Source organism: Triturus cristatus, chromosome 8, assembly GCF_964204655.1.
Source record: "Triturus cristatus chromosome 8, aTriCri1.1, whole genome shotgun sequence".
NCBI lineage: Eukaryota > Metazoa > Chordata > Amphibia > Caudata > Salamandridae > Triturus > Triturus cristatus.
The window spans coordinates 521,027,408-521,050,032 of record NC_140591.1 but is presented as its reverse complement, the minus strand read 5'-3'; positions in this window follow the sequence as shown (position 1 = coordinate 521,050,032).

Genomic DNA, 22,625 nt, shown 5'->3' with positions numbered 1-22,625 from the left:
ATTGAGCAAACATTCCGGTTGATGATGCTCTACTGGAAAGTGGTTGTACTGGGCAAAGGCAGTCTGTATCTTGCATTTATAGATTTGCGGACTGCCTTTGACCTGGTCCCCCGTAGCCATCTCTGGAGGGTGTTATCTGGGCTGGGTTTGCCCCCTTATTTACTGTCCCTGTTAATTAAGTGGCACGCTGAAAATTTTGCGCAGATCAGGTGGGGAAACCAGGGTCAAAAGACATCACGAATACCTGTAAACAGAGGTGTCCGTCAGGGATGCGTTTTAGCCCCCACTCTGTTTTCATTGTATGTTAACGGAGTGGTGGACCACCTTTTACAAATCCCTTCAGATGCCCCATCGTTGGCAGGCAGGAGGGTACCCACCCTTCTGTTTGCAGACGATACCCTCCTGATTTCCAAGACCCCGGTAGGGCTACAGAGCCTTTTAACTAACTTCCAGTCTTTTTGTGATTCGAGGGGACTGGAAATTAATACTGGAAAGACCAAATATTTGGTCCTGAATCCCCCAAAGAAGACTGGTAGGCCTCCCACACTAAAATCAGTTCCCCTAGAAAGGGTCAAAGAATTTGACTATCTAGGAATTCGTCTCTGTGACACTATGAGATGGAATTGCCACCTCCAAAAGATGCTGTTGAGCCATAAGAGGGTGGCGGGGGCACTACTTAAAGAACAACGGGCCTCCTCCCTTAAACCAATTGCTCCGGTACTTGATATTTATAGGGCAAGAGGCGTGAGTGCGGCGCTTTACGGGGCGGAACTTTGGGGTGCGCAGAATGTGGACCAGTTGTCTTGCTCAGAAAATAAATTTCTCAAGGACTTAATGGGGCTTCCATACAGTACTCCAACCTTACCACTATTGCTTGACATGGGTAGTTGTCCCATTAGTGATCAGGCAAAGTTGCGTCCTCTCCTTCTTTGGGCTCGCATTTGGAGAGTCCCCGAACTGGCCAGCTACGCAGACGGTCTGAAAGAGGTTTTATCGATGCCTGGTTGGCCCAAAATTAGTTGGTTGAGTGAAGTCAAGCGACTCTTGGTAGAATTGGGTCTGGAAGAAGCTTGGCAGTTAAGGACCGCTCCCCCTAAGTCTGTTTTGAAAACACTGTACTGGAGATGGGTGTTAGACGGGAGAAACACTAATCCCAAACAATGTAGGTCCACTGCTGAATTTCTTTTAGTGAAGGAGGTCCCATTTTGCGAGCCCTACCTTGATATTAAATCAAAACCTAGAGACAGAGCATTGTATTTTAAATTCAGAGTAGGAACACTTCCCGTGGGTGAACTAACTGCTAGGTGGAAGGCCCCGGCCCAGACAATTCCTTTTTGTCCGCATTGTATGACAAGGATAGAGTTAGTTCCCCACCTCCTATTCGAATGCCCTGCTTACGAAGCTCCACGACGTAGGTGGTTGAAACCTCTTTGTAGGGAGTTAGGCACCAGACACCACAGGGAGGCCTTGCGAATTTTAAAAACAGATTCACGGCCCCTTTTTGCCTGTGGCTTGGCGAAGTTTTTAAGCTGGGCATGGCTGATCAGAGCAAATAGGCTTTTGTATCTTGTTTAATTCTGGTTTTACAATGTATCTTTTTATGTAATTTATTGGCACCTTCATATTATGAATTGTATGCATTCTTTGCTATGAATTGGCTGCTTTTATCTTTTTAAAAAAATGTGTATTTATGTGCTACTTTTTAAGACATGTTCTTTGTCGAAATAAAGCCCTTGACTGACTGACAGTATTGGATAGTTTTACATCATATCTAATATGTATTCTCTTATCAGAGGTGTCCAAAATAAGAGAATTAGATTTGAGAAAATGGATCTTCTTTCTAGACCACTAAAACGTGGAAATCAAACTTTCACTCATGGATCTTCAACTTATTAGTGATGAAAACGTATTAGGACCTAATATAAACTCAATGAAATCATCTATTATAAACTTGAATTGTCCATGCATCTTGGCACATTTGGCCTTGCTGCTACTATTATGTTTAAAAAGTCAAGATAGTAGCAAAACAGTTCATAAAGTGAAACATGAACATGATCAAATCAATTAATTAGGCAAACTAATGCACTGCACATCCATTACATTCAACATGACTATAGGCACCAACAAAGTACCCCCTTGATCAAAGTTACCTACCTTTCTTGATACTTCTAACCTTCCTACACTAAATAATTCCTTAACAAAATATTCTATACAAGAGCAGGAATTAAGGACAACTATAACATATTTTAAAATAGGGAATTCTCCGGGTCTTGATGGAATGTATGACATTAAAACACATACATTTACAACGCATACCTTTACAACCCAGTTTTTACATCGCAAATCCTTTACAATGCATTCTTTTACATCGCATGCCATTACATCGCATTTTCAGAAACTACCTTTACAACGCATTCCATTACATCGCATTATACCTTTACAATGCATACCATTACAATGCATACCATTACATCGCATTTAAGGTAAGTGTTGGATAGTATAGGGGTAATAATTACTATTCTAACTTCAGTGAGTGCAACAGTAAGGTAAGTGTTGGATAGTGTAGGGGTAAAAATTACTATTCTAACCCCAGTGGGTGCAACAGTAGGGTAAGTGTTGGATAGTGTAGGGGTAAAAATTACTACTTTAACTAAAGGTAAGTGCAACAGTAGGGTAAGTGTTGGATAGTATAAGGGTACTTTGCCTTGTAATGGTATGCGTTGTAGGGACTTGCGATGTAATGCCTGCGTTGTAGTGACACGCGTTGTAATGACATGCGTTGTAGTGACATGCGATGTAATGGCTGTGTTGTAATGACATGCGATGTAAAGGATGTTGCGATGTAATTACTGCTATGTCAAGGTAGTGCGATGTAATGACTGCGTTGTAAAGGTTGTTTCCCGTCTTGATGGACTGGCTTCTAACTTTTGTAAGGTTTTCTTAGAGAATCTATCATTTTAAATAACATCCTAACTAAGATAAGTGTTCAAATTAATCAGTTTCAATTAAATAAGTCCCTGAACCAAAACATGAATCTTGTGTTATTTTTTACAACAGAAAGGAAGAGACCCACCGGATGACAGTAACCTCTTGTCTAATTAATCTAGATGCAAATACCCTAAAACATATGAGCTAATCTGCTGAGAAAAGGTAGGAACAGCATCGGCCAGATTGCAAAAGAAAACGTAGGGCATCATCTGTTAGTCAGCCTTGATACAGAGCAGTTTTTCACAACTTTAAAAGAATTACTTATAAAATGCTTTGTAGAATTAGTTTGGGGTCTGACCTCTGCTACAGCATAATGGGTTTATATGCTACTTCCTTGGTGTTTAACCATTGTAATCTACATTCTGGACATGTTATATTAAACAAATGTACCAAACAGGTCCCTACTGTTGTTCAGTCTCTCTCTGGAATCACTGGCTATCGTGATCAGGTGGAGCAGAAGCAATAAAAAGAATGGGGTAAGCTCACGAGAATACAGCGATTATTGTTGGTTGGTGACTATCTCTTGAGATTGACTTATCCAATTAATTCATTATTGTCTTTGTTTATGGCAGTTGATCAGTTTGGTCAGGACGTTTGGTGATTTGGACAAAATCTAGCTTGAAACTCATATAGAAGATATTTAATAAACATCAATATGCACACTTACATTTTAAAGTGGAAGGTAAGGCAACCAAATATGTGGCATTGTGTAATTCAGGAATCTAGAAAATCATATTTAATTATGCTTTTCTGAGGTACTGGACCTAATTTACGCAAGGAGGATGGCATCATCTCCCTTTGGTGCAGGTTCTATAGTAACAAAATCATGAACACAGCCATGAGACAGAGCTTGAGGAGAAGGAGATAAAGAGGGATGCAGCCTTGAGTACAAATTTGGTGAACAACGAGAAGGTCTGCACATCTTAAGGTCCACTAAAAAGAAGTTCCTTGGGAGGATCAGATCTGCAGTCCGAGGGGTCCCTAAGCCACTATGGGCTCCACAAACGCTCACAAAAATTTAAAAAAGCAGGGGTAGCTTTTGGAAACAGTCAAAAGTGGCAGAGATAGCACACGCTGGTGAGGTTAGTAAACTTGGAGGGTCATTCCTATAGCTTGCAACTCTGAGACTGGATCTGAGGCGAGAAACTACATGTTGCCAAGAAAGTCTTATTCTGGTAATCAACTGAACTTCTTTGAAGGCTCATCCACATTCCATCATTGAAATGTAGTATAGTTTTCTAGGTCTCAACTCTGGGTCACCCTAGACACTTTGTGTGGGAGATAGGAGATGCTCCAGCCAAGGCCCATCTATGGGGTCTAAGTTCCTTTGTCCAGCTGGACCCTCAACAAGACGGCTATTAGCAATGGATAAAATATCCTTCCTAAGTCTCGGTGGGAGGGGCAGACCTGGCCTCAGGTCTTCATGATCTGTTCTCCACAAATGAGGGTGAGGTGGTGACTGCAGTGATTGAGTAACAACATAGCCAGACCTAAGTTCTGTAAAAGCAACACTAATGAATACTGAAAGTGGCAGTAGGATCGAAAAAATCATATTTTTCTTTGCTGAATGTCCTCTAAGGAGACTACAAACAGGAAAGTACTTTCAGAACCTTGCTGTCCTCCATAGGTTCATCTTCACCATGTGCCCAGTATTGGTGAGGTGATCTGTGCTCTCTTTGTGCAGGCAACTAGGGTCATCTGACAAAGTGTTCTTCTCTCAAAGGGGTCAGAGATGAGGACCTGCTTCCCTACTTAGGAAAAATGTTAAGAGGCTTTTCTTCCATCCACTGGCCCACGAATCACAAGGAAGATGAGGGTTTCTAATAATAGCTGGTTGGGCAACTCTTATAACGTGTCACCTAAAAAGAGTAAACCTCACTCCTCTCAGGGATCTCCATCCCTGATGCAGAACCCTGCCATGTTGGGTGGGTGGCATGGCATCCATGCAGCTCATGAGATTATGACCTGGCTACATCCTATCTCAGAATGTTACAGTGCTCCTCCTTTCATACATTTCTATGCTCTGGTCCTGCACGTATGGTTGGTAGATTCCTCAAAGTCAGTAGTGGATAGACATGGTAGTTCGTTTCCTGCTGGGACCTCGTAGGACCTGGGTTGCCTGCAGTGACAAATGCAATTGGAAAGGTCAGGGATGCTTTTGGGTACACCTTAGGTACCAAGCCAAATCAGCTTTCACAGTGCCAAAGTTAATCAGATCATTCCCCAGGTTACACTTAGCAAGAAGATTAACTGCTGCTCCCAGCATAACACTTATGACATTGTCCCCAACCTTCATCCATGCCATGGGATGGCTGATCGACTTCCCAGCTGCAGGCCTTCTCTGGCTTATCACACCATGAAGGTAGTTTTCATAAGCCACACATTGGCTTTCCACCACTGTCCAACTCTTCACCTCTGACTTCAATTCCAACCAACCTCCGCCTATCTATAAGCACTGGTTTTATGAAAGGATGGATGTTCTGTGGTGTCTGGGAGACATTTTATGTGTCGGCTTTCCTTTAGCCATACTCACCAGTTCCAGGTCTTCCACATGGGGGTAGGACACTGGCTATCTGGACATGCATAGAGCTCAAATGTGTATAGGCTTACTTCCAGTGTGTCCACAATGGTGGCAGTTTTTCAGAGGATTCAATGTGGGCTTGGTTGACTTCATCAGGTGGGTGCCCTGGGGTGCAGGTGAACTACCCAGGTTTCCTAGACATGCTGTTTATGGCCAATGTCCTGTCTGAAAGTCAGCCCACTACCTTCTAGCTTACCCTGTCATATTAAACTGGTGCAGCTTCAAAATGCAATTCTGACGGGGCTTCGCCGTGGGACCAGAAGCCTTGTTTCACTGTATGCATCCTTCTAATGTGTATAAATAATGATAGATGGTACATATTTCTTCCCCAACTTAAAGATGTTTGTAAAATGTAGGTTGCCTCAGGTATGCTCGTAAGTAAAATGCACCCAGTTTCCTTAGGGTTCTCATGAAATCCTTGCAAATTGCTAATCCAAATGCCTTACAATTCCCTCACTTCTGTAAATGTAATGAATGTGCTCCATTCTAATGTTTGATTTGTGGATCTCCAGTCTCTTAGCTCTCTTTTCTGAGTGATCTAGAAACCACAGTGGAGAGTTCTGGGCAGAGGAATTTGAAACCCAAATTAAGGTAAAATGCTTTTCCATTTGTAGAGGTGTATTTTTGGGTGTTAGTACTAAATTGTTCTAAGAAGAGAGCCCTCCATTTCCGGCAACAGAATGAAAACCCTTCTACACACTGTAACGAGATTACCTTTTTCTACCTGCTGAAAAAGCAATATATTGTATCATTAACTGTTTCCTTTATTAGCTGTCCTGAAAAATTAATTATTATGTTTACTCTATAAATAATTTGTGACTCAGGTATATTTGTTTTTCTTATGTCCCAGAATGACCATGTGTTACCTCCACTTTTTGCTGTACCTTTTTGTTGGCCTTAGAACTTTGAGCACTTCACTACTACTGATCAGTGCTAAAGTGCATGCACTTCTCCTCTAAACCTCTCCCCTAAATATTGGCGTATACCTGATTGCCAACTTTTAGTTTACTTACAAGTCTCTTGTAAAGTGGTATACCATATACCCAGGGGCTGTAATCTAAGTGCCAGTCAGTCAGTCAGTCAGTCAGTCAAATAGCTTTATTTCAATAACAAGTATCATAAAAGCATCATTATTCTTACAATCCAACAATACAAAATACAAATTATCATAAAAACATTATTAATAACAAAGTATGTAAAATCCATCAGAGCATAGTAAATGAGCACCTATTTATTTCATTAGTAGTTATAAATGATAACGGGCAATCCCAGATTCAGGATGAAAGATAAATTCATACTTCCACTAAATAATACAATTTGACCATTGTATAAAAAGAATAGTTAGATAAAGTGGCAATGCATTTCATCTCATTCAAACTATTTGAAGACAGTTATAAGATATAATAAAAAGTCCACAATACAATATCAGACCTCCCTGCGTAAGAATTTGGACCTGACAAGCCAGGCGCAACTTAGGTACTTTGCCACACCACAAGCAAAAAGGTGAATCTGATTTCAGAATTCGCAAAGCAGCGCAATGATCAGAAGTGCCCAGCTGCCTACAGATGGTTTTTAACCATCTGGATCTAGCTAAGTTATATGCTGGGCCACACTCTCTTTCGGTGCCTCAAAACAGGGGCAATCTGCAATTGTCTGATATGGGGGGCTCCACTTTGCAGTTAGTTCGCGAACCAAGAGAGAGCCAACCCTAAACTGTATATAAAGCGCCTTATCTCTTGGCCTCTGGATAAAATCTAAATATGGTTCCAGAAATATGTGCTGTTTATGCTGATAACAAGTTTCTGTCAGCCTTCCTGCTTTAGGGATTACTAAGTTCCTGTTTATCAACCCAGGCCCAATATGATCTTTTAAGGTCGACCTTGCTGGGTGGGTTTTGACCTTCCCAGGATTCCTTAAGGCCTAGGGCAGATAATCATGTCTTGACATTATTTATCCAGCTGACCCTATGGTTGCCGTCTAGGTTCATTACCTCTGTGAATTCAGCAGCATATTTACTGAGTTCAGCAGTCCGCAGTAGTCGTCCCCAATAAAGCAAGGGTCGTAATCTGGCAATATCTCTATAGGAGCGTATACCCATATCGCTCATCAGGAGTTTGAGTGGTACGTTTCGAGAAAGCATCACTAATTCTCTTAAAAACGTATGTTATGATCTACAGATCTCTTCTACGTTGTCGAAACCCAACAGTTCGGCACCATAAAGGGCCGAACTAACTGCCTTCGCAGCGTAAATCGTGAGCGCCGGGGCAACAGGTCTGCTCTGTGAGGAGCGATGTTCTCTACCAATTGCCCCAGCCACACGTTTATGGTTCAGAAGCATCTTGTTAATGTGAGATTTCCAGTGTATTCTTTCGGAGAGTCGAATACCGAGGTAATCAAATGTGCTAACTCTCTCCAGGCATGTTCCTCCCAGGGTAAAGTTGTGCCTAAAAGGTCTATAGGGATTAAATGTCATCAGTTTGGTCTTAGTGGTGTTAATAATCAATCCCCTGGAATTACAGAAGAGCTGAAACCTATCCAAGAGTCTTTTCAAGCCTGCTGGGGTCTTAGAGATCAGCAGTATGTCGTCTGCAAACAGGAGAGTAGGTACCCTGTCTCCTTCCAGGGCCGGTGCATCAGCTGGAATTTCCCGAAGAAAGCTAACCACCCCGTTGACATATAATGAGAACTGGGTGGGAGCCATGATGCAGGCCTGGCGTACTTCCCTGTTCACAGGAATCCTGTCAGTTTTTTGCTCTTGTGACCCCCATCTCACTCGTGCATAATTACCCTTGTGCAATCGGATCAGCAAGTTAAGTATTAGCGGGGGATGCCCATCTCGCTAAGAACTTGCAATAACCGATCCTGAGGGACCAGGTCGAAAGCAGCTTCAGGTCGATAAAAGCAAGATAAAGACTGTCTCTACCTATCATGACTACCTTCCAAAAAAGGAGAAGCAGCCTGAATTCCTGGTCAACTGTCCCGGTATTGGCCCTGAATCCCGCCTGATAATGGGAGAGGACGTTCTCGTCCTCAGCCCAGAGTTGGATTCTCTGTAGCAGCACCCTGCCAACTACTTTTTAGATAGCGTCAATCAAACTGATAGGTCGGTAGTTGGCAGGGTCCTCCCTAGCTCCCATTTTTAAAATTGGCACCACCTCAGCACCCTTCCATGATTCGGGTATAGGGCATCCATTGGAGATAGAGTTAATTAAAAGCATGATATATATTGCCCAATTACGGGAATCTGCGAGAAATAGGTCCCCAGGGAGACCATCTGGTCCAGGAGCTTTTGCTGGGACTATTCTTTCAGTAGCCGCTTCTACTTCAATGCTTCTAGTGGGCCAGCAGCACTGGTTGTGCCACCCGCACGTAGCCTTTCAAACCTGTCTCAGGCCTGCCATTGCAAGGTCTGTGTGTGCAGTTTACTGGCAATTCGACTTGGCATTTAAAATCACTTGGCAATCCTTAAACTCACCTTTAAATACCCAAACGTCACTCCTAAGGTAGGCTGTAGGTAGCCCTAAGGGCAGGGTGCCGTGTAACTAAAAGGTAGGGCATGTACTTTTAAGTTTTGCATGTCCTGGTAGTGACAAACAGCTAAATTTGTTTTTCACCACTGTGAGGTCTACTCTTCTCATAGGCTAGCATTGGGAATTCTTTAAAACACTTTAAAGCTATAATTCCTGATTAGAAAGGAATAGCTACATCATGTTAGATATCTTTGGAATAGTAATGGGAAATCCTCTTTAGTGGTAAAGTTGGATTTAACATTACTATTTTAGAAATACTACTTATAGAATGCAGACATTTCTCATCTCTTAACTTATCTCTGTGTGCCTCCAGTGTGTCCAATACATGTCTGGGGTGGGTGACAGCTATACTCTGTGCATTCCATCTAGACAGCCACAGTAAGGATGGGTGTGACAGAGGGCTCATCTGCATTCATCTGCATTCTGATAGCCTTCCTGGGCAGGAAGGGGGAGAGGGAGCTGACACTTACATCTGAATAGGCTGTGTCCTATCCCCACAGAAATGACTAAAATCCCCCACGCACACGGATAGCCTGGCAGACAGTGCTGGTATGAAGGGAGACCTGTCCACTTCAAGGAGCTGCTTTGAAGTCACCCCCCACTTCATAGGCACATTTAGGTATAAGTACTGGGACACTGACCCTACCAAGACAGTACACTACTAGACCTGTGAAGAACTCTGCCAGGATTAAGGACTGCTGTGCTGCAAGGATTTTCACTCTGCTTGACTGGCTGTTCTAAGGAACTGCTTCACTGCTGTGCTGATCTGCCAGGCTGCCTGCTGATCTCTGCCCTGTTGAGGACAAGGACTGGAGCCATCTCAGTTGAATAGAAAGTGACTCCAAGGGTGTGCTGGAGTGCCTCCTGTTTTCTGAAGTCACAGGGCCATGAAAGACTTCAAGCAATTCTGCTGGCGCTCCTGGTCTTTTCCATCTGTGAGTCATACCATTGCCTGAGGTGCCCCCTCCAGTCCGGGCCTCAGAAGTGGGTTTTTGCAGCTTCTCCTGCATCAATATCGATGCCAGCGGCTTTGCTCCAATCGGAACCAACACATCTCCCTTCGACGTCGACGCAACAGATGCTCGACGACCACCACTATACAGCCTGTGCAGCTCGAAGACGATGGACGCTGCTGCTCAATGATGACACAGTGCCTGTATCGACCAGGTGTTCATATAACAAATCTTCCATCGATGGTGCGGACCGGTGCCGATGCTCGCCTCATTCCATGGGATCGATGACGATGAGGTGGCTCCTTGACTCACCTCGAGCCCTCAACATCAACGCTTTGCTACATCTAAAGGTACTTTGTCGGCGAGACCTGTCTGAGTCCTGTATGCCCCCCATTGAGCTTGACCTGAACTTTGGACATTACCCCGGTCTAGCGCAACTTCAAGTAACCTTTTGGCACTGTTGACTTCCAAGCACTATTTATGGTTTATTATTTAAAAATTAATAACTCAGGTTCTACTTATTGGATTTTTGTCGTTTTGTTCTTGATTTTCTCATAAAAATATTCTCTATTTTTCTGAACCTGTGTGTAGTGTTTTCATTGTGTTACTGTATGTGTGTGTTGCACAAATACTTTACATATTGCCTCTTTGGATAAGCCTGCCTGTTCTGTGCCAAGATACCAGAGGGTGAGCACCGGTTATCTTTTATTGAGTATCTAGCTTACTCTGACTAGGATTGTAGTCCCTACTTGGACAAAGTACATATCTCTGCCAAATTGAGACCCAATTTCTAACACCCTGGATATAATTAGTGGGGGACCAGGGTGCTTAGATCACTGATAGATTATAGGAAAACTACAGCTGAAGGGTGGCTGTCTAGAGAGGTTTTTGGAAACATGATGGAGGCGTTGAAAATCTATGAAATGCTGATTATGCTTGTCACAGATGTTGTGGTATGTTGATCAAATATCGGACTGGTCTTTATCAGATTAATATAAAATATATAAATAAAGCAGTTCTGGTAACAGTCAGCTAAACTAGACAAAACAGTTCCTAGCTGAACAAAAAAGAAGCTAGGAATAGTTATAGTCTGCAGATTTTCCATGGAGTACGTCACAAAGGAGGACAAATCTTCTTCTTTTACAAGAAGCATCAGATATACACATCTACAGTATTAGTTATGAATAAAACACCTCACAAAATATATTTTATAACAAGAAGGAACACTGTTCTCACCAGGGTAGCACATCAGATACATAGCAAGGCAATATAACTGCTTTGAAGCATGGGCCACCGGTTAATTCTAAGGGAGAGCTAAAGTCTTGAATAAAGCTCCAAATCTTGAGAAGTTGCTTCATTAGAGTTTCAAAGTCGCTTAAAGCATGTTCAGATAAGACTATGTCTCACTGTGTTTTCCCCAGATGGGAGTTCTCCTCTTTAAGTGCCTTTCTTAAACCAGTATGGTCATCTGTGACCCTGGCATGCCCGCAGGTGCCCCTATCACTTAGGTTAACTGCCACAATTATTCAATCGATATGTTAGGTATGCTGAAGAAATTCAACAAGATAAAAATAGATCTTCCTAAGGCCTCGAGAAGCCACCCAGAATCCCATCTTCCCAGCTCAATGGCAGGTCCTCACTTCTCCAGAGGAAGTATAATTTATTGTACAATCATATAAATGTTTTTTATGGAAAATAACTGAATGTTGACACCAGCATGAACAGCTACTTAAATTATGCAAACTACAGCAGGTAGCCGAGTTGTTGAGTCAAGGCAAATCACTGTAATATTTTCAGAAACCTACTTGCTAATATCATTGAAAATAATTGCCATTTTAACATTCAGGTACACCAACCAGCTGGATTTAATAATGTCTGATTTAACATGGATATATGATTTAATAGAAGTCGCATGATTCTTGGCTGGCTTGTGGTGCCCATCATTTTACTTCTGAAGAAAGAAAATGTATGTAATTTGTTGATCAACACCTGCTACTGCTTTTGAGTGATACAGTATTCTATTCTATTATTCTAGTATCGGATTTATTGAGCACATGGCGACCCGGAGGCATCCCAGCGCTAAGAGAGAGAGGGAGCTCAGAGACCACAGATCGAGGAAGATCAGTCATCTAGAAATCAAAGCTAAAAGAGACAAGTTTTAATGGCTTTGTGAAAGCGCAGCTCATTGTCCAAACACCTAATCACCAAGGGGAGAGAATTCTAAAGCTAGGGAACATTGAAACGAAAGAAGTGTCCTCCTTTCCTGGCTCTTTTAGCTGCAGGAACCATGACAAACTGAAGGTTGTAAGAGTGGAGGGACCTATTAGGGGCATGATGAGTAACAAGCTGTTGAAGAATGGTAGGGCCTTTCCCATGAAGGACTCTATTGGCAATGCAGAGGGACTTAAATTCAATTCTTTGAGCAATAGGGAGCCAGTGTAGATCTCTTAACCACCTCCAGACCAATTGGGGCATGAGAATACCCAGAAGCATACATGCAGCTACATTTTGTACCACTTGGTGTTTCTGAATGGCAGCTTTTGAGGAAATCCAGGTATAAGGAGTTACCGTAGTCCAGGGGACAAATAATTAATGCCTGGACTACCACCCACCTCTACCATGCAGAGGAGCATCTTTCACATATTAACACAGTTGAAGATTTTATGAACTTCTGAAAGCATGGTTCTCTTTTTGTTCATAAATCCTTTATAAATATGTACAGTACATTCATATTCATGTATACTGCACAGTGGATAATTTAGCGACATAGTAAAAGGTAGCAAGCAAATTCATGCTGTTTAAAAAAAAATGAGGGGTAAGATAAAAATTAAATCAACTTAACAAGCGTTCAGCAATCTATTGCCTCTTGGATGTTTTCATTTCCCTCACAGACACGACAAACGCATCAGATAAGTGACACCACATTAATCTATGCCAAGGTGTGCTGGCACATCAATGCTCCTAGAAGTGCGTTAATCAAGCAAAAATACCTGATGTCATTGCCATATTGATTTAATGTCCAATCCGCACACACAGCCATATGAAAGGATTGGTAAATCACTTTTCCACCGCTTTCAAAGACTTATTTCTTTATGCTAATGCCACAATCCGTCAATATGATCTTCATCAATCTCATTATTTCATTCTGCGAGGCAGATTAGTCATTAGTATTAATTTCCATTGGATGCATTTATCTCATGGACATCAAACGATCCTGTTCAAACATTGGAGTAAAGATGGCTTCACCGTGAGGATGCTCTTTTATATCATGCATTCACATCTGGCCTAAAAACAAAATTTTTCAACTTTTTATGTTTATGATAATGGATGATGAAAGGTAAAGCATCCAGGTGTGAGGCACCCAATTTAAGAGTTGCAATGTGTTTATTACTGTGCTTTCTTGTAATTTCCTTATCTCATGTCATTCTGCAGGGCAGATGTTTGCCATCTGAAGGGACTTTTTAGGCGGCATCTCGCCTGTACAGCAGAAGAACTCCTTTAGCAGCTTGATTGTGACAATCCATGACTCAGTCAATTTCCCGCTGCTGCCTGACATATCCCATCAGTGGCTACCCATGACTATGTTTCCCAGCAGTTTGTAAGTTTGTCTGATCTGGGTAAGATCTGTTGCTCTTTAAAGAATTTATCCTGGTTGGTAGATTGTCAGACATGTTTAAAAATCTACTGACATGAATTTGAATGAATAAGCAGTTGTAAGTGCATTCCATATGTGCTGGGACCTGAGTGAGTATTTCAAAGAATATTGGCCTGGTTCACAAAGGTAAATCTATGCATGGAAATTCCGCACACATAGATTCATTACTATGCCTAGATACAATTCAGCAAGTATGTGAGGAAGTCTACATATAGAAGGAGGAGTACATATCCCACACCTTTACATGAGGGGTACGGCATGTACAGATAAAAATATGATGCTGAAGTTACTACTCGCTACAATAGGGAAATAGCAATCATGCACACCTGACCTTCCTCAGTAGTGGAAGCAAATAAGTACAGCCCATGCCTGGGCCCTGCACTGTTCTCCATGTGATATGAGACATCGTGAAGCCACACAACAACTACAGCCAACACAATGCAGACCAGCCTACTGAAGAGGAAGAGAAACTCCAGTGAAATGCAGGCAGAAATTATGGTCAACTGTGTAGTTGACTATTATGGTCCGCTACAAGGTGTGCATCTACACAGCCTTACTGATGCAGAGGGAGAGTGGCAATGTGGCAGGAGCCCACCAAAAAAGTGAATACTTTGGGGTAGAGATGCTTACACACAGGGACATATTCTCAAGAACGTGTGATAACCATCGCAAGGTAACTTAACGTAACTCCCAACATCGCAGTCTATCTCAGGAAATTTACACTTTGTTAACCAAGTATTCACAACACGGCAGTACCATGAGATAGTCACCAGACAACGCATCAAATGGCTGCGTTAAAATCAACACCACGCCGCAAAAATGCGAAACACGAATGCAAAAAAAGCTGCGATGAGGCCAATCACGATACAAAAATCTGCGAAAATCAGCAGCAGGCCTGCAATCCACACGCGTCAGGCGGGAACAATCACCATAAAAGTTGAAAAAAAACAGACAAACAAATGCCAAACAACAGCGAAGAACCATGGATGTTACCGGAGCAAGTATGGAGGAGAACCAGAACCCCACAAGCCCCCCGGAGGACCTGCCCGGGACCTCAGGGTCAGGGAAGGCCAAGGAGAAGAAGAGTAGGAAGAAGAGCTTCAGTCCGCAGGAAAACAGGATCCTGATAACGGAAGTGGTCGAACACCATCAACAACCGTTCGTCACCTCCACTGTGTCATTGGAAACAAAAAATGGACTATGGCAGGCCATCGTGGACAAGGTGAATGCAGTGGGAGTGCTGAAGAGGACAATGGAAGAGGTCAAGAGGGGCTGGAATGACGTCAAGTGCAAAAACAAGCTGAAACTCGCCAACAACCGGAAGGCAGCAATGCAGACTGGAGGTGGGAGTCCTGCACCACAGGAGGAGCTGGACGACATGGAGGAAATGGTGTCCACAGTCATCAGTGGGAAGACGGTGGCAGGAGTTGGGGGACCGGACACTGCTCAACAGGACCGGACACAACAGCAGCAGGGTGAGTAACGATCAGGGGCTGGGGTGACGGGGGGAGATGGGCACAATGGCACACATACACAATTGAGCTGAGCACAGCTGCAGACAAATCATGCCCTAGACCCAAACTCCCACCAAGAGAACAATGTACCCAAGTATGCAACATTTCAGTACTGTATAAGCACAGAAGTCAGAGGCACACCGCATGTAAGGGATAAGGGGCAGCCAAATCAGAGCTGCAGAGGCGACTTCCCCAAAATGCGGTACACACACATCACATGCAGAGCACATCAACACGTCCACACCAGAACACAGGACACAACTGGTGCTGACTGGGTTTAGACACTGGCCAATCACAAGTGGCATTGCAGGGAAATGTGAGTTGATAATGTACAAGTACAAACACACAGCCGTGATGTTGTCGAAATGTCCACTGTCCCTCAGCAAATGGGCAGCCCCTCCGAAACAGCCACGATGTACACAGTCATGCAGTCTGTATATAAACATGTACAATGCGACAACACACATGTGAACACATTGGTAAACTGAATCTCCCATTCACATTGCAGAGGGACAATCAACACCTCCTGCAGAGCAGCCCGAACCTCTCTTCTCTGACGAAGAGGACCACCACACCTTCGACTCCGACGCCCTCCAGGAGTTCATTGACAGCCTCCGCAGCCCACCTCCAGGAGCAGGGCAGCCCAGCTGCAACGAGGACACCCCACCCAATGCAAAGACCACACAGCAGGCAGCACCCACCACCACGGCTGCATCCCAGGACCCCCACGAAGAACACATGGCCTTCCAACGCCGTGTTTTGGGATGCCAGGAGCAGCTGGCTGAACAGGTGCGGGTGAGCTTCAAACGCATGGCAGACAAACTAGAAGCCATACGTAGGTGTCTAAGTCCCATCAGGGACCACTCACAGTCCCTAACGGACACTAACAGTCCTCTCCATGCTCTCCAATAAACCATGGCTGACATCGCTAGAGTCCTGACTGTGAGACAAGAACGACTGTCTGGTCAGAGTAGCTCCAGCGAGCTAGCCCGGGAGTTGGGACTCATGCGGAGGCTCATGGAGAACATGGAGCGGGCCAATGCGGAAAGAGCGGCTGCCACGGCTGCACACCAGCGAAAGGTAGCTGGGTTCCACAATGACTTCAAAACCATCCTCATGGCATTGCTGCCACAAGGCCTGGCGCTTATGCATGCTGCTGTTACCACTACATCCACATCTCCGCCCCCTGGAGTGTCAGTGCCACACGGTGTGGCAGACATTGCACCTCCGGCCCCTGAGGTGTCACTGCCACACAGTGCTGGAGAAAGGCCAGCACCACCCACACATGAGGCACACAAAACAGCAGAGGACGAAGATGCGGATGAATCTACCCTCATGGTCAGAAGGAAGCGGTAGCATTCATGTCCGCCTCTTGGCCGGTTTCAGCTTGGTTCTGCCCTCTGCATTATCACCTTCCACTGTCCCCCGATACACTCTGCGACACTCACGTTGGACCTCGCAATGGATTGCCATATTCTGTTTGTCAGACTGCGGACTGAACTCTTCCACTTCCTTTGGACTAGTCATTCCCTGAATGACTCTGGCTGGCCCTCCACGGGCCAACATTTGAAAGCGGGGTTTGCATGACCCTGTACTGCTCCAGATGCAACACTCCACTGAATGTGCATTAAACATTCCGAATCACACCGATGTGTCGTCTCTGTGGTCTTTCAAGTGTGGTAGTATGGATGAATGTAGGGTCAGTGAATTCCTCTTACCTCCATGTGGCTCATGTCGTTGGACTTGGGTCACAGGGTGATACATTGCCGATTGTCGTCTGGGTGGCACCGATGCAACAACAGTGACACATGCATTTGTTACTTCCTTGTCCAGCCCCATACGGAACTACCCCCTGAGCCCCGGGGTCATTGTTCAAACCCTTACACTGGAGTGACATAAGCCAGGCCAGTCCACTACGCTTACACTCCAGGGGGGACAACAACGCCACATGTGCCAGGACTCCACTGTAGTGATCTGCTGCTCACAGGTCTAGTTGTCAGCATGCCATGGCCACTCCCTCACATCTGGTTTACACCCACACCACACCCATCCAGCACACGCGTCACAGCACATGTGACCCTGCCAATAAAAAGGGCTGGGCGCACGTGCACGACGCCATTTCCAACCTCTCTCTGGGTATATCCGTGTGGTGTGCATGTAGGCATGGGGGCCCAGGAGCTTGCGACATCACATTCCGCAGGCCCGGAGGGAACATGATGGCGTCCGCACCACGATGCCCAATCATAGAGGGTCCATGACTGTGGAGGCACAGACTTGGTGGCACCGGATACACTGCAGCCGGCACAGGCACATCGCCACGGGACGGTGACTTTCGGTGCACTGAGGTAGGGGCACCTTAAGTGCTGAGCGGGTGTGCAGCCTGCAATGATGCTCTGTCTCTGTGGTCCAGACGGCTCAGGTTTTGTGTGCCCTGCTGGACAGCAGTCTAGGCCTGAGCCAGCAGGCAGTGCGGGCCTACCGCCACGTGGTGTCGCCTCCTGGATCACAGAGTTAGTGGCACCTATGAGGCTGAGTGGGTGTGCAGCCTGCAATGAGTCCGGGTGCACTGATATATCCTCTGCCATGGAGTAATCAAGACCCAGCACCAAATGTGAGACCTGGTGGCCTGCGGAGTGGGGCTGCATGATGTGGAGGGTGCCATGTCCGCAGGCCCTGGGCTTGTGGCTTGCAGCGTAGTGGGCCCTCTTTTCTACACGCCGCTGGCGGAAGGTGAGCATTGAGGCCTGCATGCGCAGGGGGGGGCATGCACCACTGGGCGGTGGGAGGGGCTGGGGTGCAGCTGCCTGGGTGCGCAGGGGCGGTCAGGCGATGATCTCATGTGCGATTGTATGTACTTTGCTATTCAGGTATCTGGACTCTGTTTCAGATGACGGGTCTGTCCCAGATGTGGGACCTGGTGAACTGCACTACATACCGGCACATGGTTGGAAACACACCGGTGGCAGCAGGTGAGCAGTGTGGCTTGGGTGCGCAGTGTCAACACTCTCTCTCTTCTTTTCTCTATCTCTCTCTCCCCCTCTCTGTCCGTCTATCTCTCTCTCCCCCTCTCTGTCTGTCTATCTCTCTCGCCCTGTATTTCTCTCTCTCTCCTTCGCTCTCTCTCTGTCCCTTGATGTGCACAGGACACACCTTCTCATCATGATTTTTGTCTTGCAGGCTGTGACCTACGGATTGTCCCGAGGGGAGCTGCCATGTCTCTTCATTTCTGTTCTGTGTTTATTATAATAAATTATCATTTGTTGCTTCGAAGGTGAATGTGTGATGCTCATTTTTGTGACAACACATGATTGTCGCCAGATGTGATTGTGCGACATCATGCGGGTTATTTGGTACATGATTCCGTGTAGTTGATGTGGCATGTCTTTGGCCGGGGGGGGGGGTGCCAGGGAGGGGGGGTCTTGAGGGTGGTGGCAGTGGGTGTTGTGGCCCTCTTGGGTGTCCGGCATCTGTTGTTCTTCAGGTGTGGCTCTGGGCTGGGCTCTCTTTTCTGGTGCAGGTTGTAGTCTGACTTTGCACCAGGTCGGAGCAGGTGTTAGTTTCCTGGAGCTAACGTGCCTTATCGCCTGTTTTGTGATCTTATCGCAGATCAGGCTGGTCGTTGAGAATGTTGAGGTGTGGTGTTGTCGCGGCTTTTTGTATGGGAACGCCTACTCTGTATCTCACTAGCGATAGTTGCCAGGGTCATCTGTGGTGATGATTTTGCGGCTGCTATCGCCGGAAAACTGGTGATATTGGCTATTTGCACCAGCTTGTGAATGGGGCGGTAAATTTATTGTGACTTTGGCTGCGTTAAAGTGCCGTTAACTCGGCGATAGCTTCTTGAGAATATGGCCCACAATTTCAAAGTCTGAAAGGGTTTATACAGGCAGTGTGCCCTGTGAAAACATTAATGGAGACAAGCTTGACAAGCAGAGGCAAGACTCACATTTATGCTGTATTACACACAATTTTCTAGTATTGTCACATGGTAAGATTGCACACAAGGAATATGAGCACGTGCTTAGCTGGGAATTATGAAAATTTGAGAATTGCCTTCACAGGTAACACAAATATAAACAGTTGTTGGCATAGAAAGCTATTCATTTATTACACATCTAAAATAACCCTTCCAGTTCAAAAGCTATACTAGACTCACAAAGATACTTTTGCACTATTGTGCAAGGGTGTGTGCATGGCGCTCAGCAGCCTGATTGTGCTCTGGCATGAGGGAGAGAGGAGGAGAATTCAATATCTCTGTTGATATCTCTGTCGATATGTCTGTACATTCTCACACAAAGCAGTGAATCATTTTTGGCTACTGTGCTGCACTGCATGAGAATTTAGTAAATTGACCCCTAAGTTTGCAACTGTTATGTCATTTTGTGAATCTAAGTTTCCCTAGATCCAAAATGCAAGGCAAATCAACATAAAAGTCTGGTCTTTCCTGTGGGCAGTGTTGGCATGATCAAGAAAACCTGGCTTAAGCAGGTTATAGTTACAGTTATAGGGGAAAATGGTGTTCATAGTGTTTCATAGTTACTCCTTCTTGTGCTATACTGATACATTTCCTTCTCAGTATCACTTTCATGGTGTTCTAAAGTACCATAACCAAACTTGCAAACATCATAGTCATCGTCATCATTCTGACTCGTCAATGAGTAAGATGGGGAAGTATTCTTTATAGATTAGATGGGAAAGTACCCCTTGCCTTTGGTAATGCTTGAGATTGAAGGAATACTTACTCAGACAAGGATTACATCAGTAAGAGAGCAATGAGAGCAATGAAAATGATCAAAACAATTTCAAGTAATTTCATACCCCATCCTCCATAAATACTTTTCAAATATAACCAGAGGCCTCACCCTTTCAAAATCCATTTTATCATCAGTGATATGTAAGACCTTAGCACTTTGCATTTTAATCTAAATTGCTTATGCTATAGCTATTAAGAATGAAGCCATAGGCCTGGGAAGTGAACTCCGCTCCATTCACTGAGTTTTCTACACTCCATGCTCCGCGGAGCTCATAGAGTGCAGAAAACTCTGCTTCACGTAGTGCAGCGGAGTTGTTTCCCTGCTCGCGAGCGTGAACGGTAAGTTCGTGAACGCGAGCTGCCGCTTGGGTAGAATTTCTACCAGAGCGGCAGGAATACCAGCGCAAACTGCAGTTCACACTGCACTCCGCCACTTGCTGAACTCAGCAGAGTTTTTTTGTAACTTTGCGGAGTTCCGCATAGCAAAACTCCATTAACTACGACCAGGCCTGGATAGTACATACCTGAAAGTTTAATGTGGCACTTCAAATGTCTCCTTTTAATATATTAAGTAACAATAAACCTTTCACACACTTATTCTCAGTGCATTTTACTTTAATACATATAGGCCACTGTTCTGTGGGTAAATGAGCAGGCATATTAGTGAGCGTCAAGCGATTAGTGTCTAGGCAATTTGCATTAATAAATTCAAAAGGCTGATGCTCAGAATCAAGGCTGTGTGAGTCCCAAAGTATGGGGGACATTGAACAAATAAAGAAAGCATTTTCAAGGCAATGTTCAAAGTCAAACCCACAAAGGTTTATACAAAATTAAGAATCATTTACAGTAGGCAAAAAATAGATATTCAAATTGGCATCAACATTGCATAAAAATAAAGCAGATTGTGAGAGCTCATAATACAAGGGAGTTAACCATGGCCAACTATAGTTCAGTAATGAACTAGCAGAGATCTACTCAGTTCGCAAATCAAAGGAAAGTAATCAACAAGAGGACTGGCAGTTGTCTGCCCCAGAGAAAAGAGATAAATATGTAGACAGTCTAACATGGAAACAGCTCAGTTCAAAAGCAAAGAAGAGTATAATTATAAAGTCAGATAACAGTCCAGTATGAGGACTACTCAGTAAAAAGCTGAGAAAAGTATTTAGGAATAAACCAAATAAACAGACTGACTTAGAGTCCTGCATGGAAATAAACAAATGGTCTTGAGAAAGTCTCTGTCAAGTAAAAAAAGAGTCTGCCACTCTTCCCAGAAAGGGCATATTTTATAGTTCAGTGAAGTGAAGAACAATACAATCAACATAGTGTGGAGTTGTGTCATAGGGCTGTACAAACAACGACAAATGACATAAAACAACGAACATTGTAGAAATTGTGCTACATAAAATAAGTTACTTTAAGAGGTACCTAAATCACAAATTAATGTTAATTACCCGTCACCCTACAACCAAGGGAAATAGCATTGCTCTATTGAAGCAAACCAAACCAAACCAAACCAAACCAAACAATAAGCCATTTTAGGATTAATAAAAAAAGAATGTGTCTTGAGCACCACAGCCTTGAATATTGCAACATACAAGAATATCTCAGCAAAGGTTCCTCCCAAGGTCCACAGATAAATTCATTTTATTCAGTACAATAAAAAACAGCACCTTGAAATGAATCCCATTTTGACTTTTATATGAAAAGTAAAACACAATAGAGAAATATGATTGTAGGAGGCTTGTTCATGCAAAAAGGCACATTTTTTTACAGCAACTTAAAAATGGATGTCAGTGTATACAGACAAAGGCCCAGTAAATTACATAATAAAAACTCTTTTATCAGTGAATTGGTGGGTGAATGCGTAATTTTATGAATGAGTGCAGGGATCATTAGATAAACAGCATTTGTTAGAAAACGTATAGATCCTCGAAGTGTAACTGCATAACAACATGGGGCACTATAGTAAAAGGAGAACACAGACAATACTGGGACACCCCAGAGCCCAACAGAAGGAATGAACGAAACATGTTATATCCTAGATAAGAAGACAGCAGTCTCAGTGTGCCCTGCTTGGGAGAATATCCTGCCTAATCCTGGAAATGAAGCAGAGGGTATTGCATATAGGAATGTTCAAAGTGCTGTTAAATATTTAGGGCCATACTCAGAAGGAGACAACTCCGATTTATCTGCACCTTAATGCAACAAAAGTGGAGATAGAGTTAACACCCCATTCACAAGCAGGTGCAAACTGCAGACAACGCCTGTATTCCCACAATAACTGCCCCAAAATCAAACACCACGGCGGACACCGCCAACTAACTCTAATGAGATGCAGAGTAGGCGTTCCTGTGCAAAAACACACGAAAAAACAACATCACCACTTTCACAACGAACTGCCAGAACTGCGAAGCGAACCAAAAACAGGCGATAAGCCGCAGTGGCCGCAGGTATTTAACACCTGCCCCAAGTAGGTGTAAAGAAGGATGACTCCCTGCAGTAGGCAATGGAGCCCCACGCACAGTCACACCCGAAGAACAAACAACGCCATGGAGCTACTCATCATGCAGCTTGGTGCCCCAACAGGGCCACAACACCCACCACCCCCAGGACCCAGACCCGCCCACCCCGGACCACCACAGAGGCAGCGT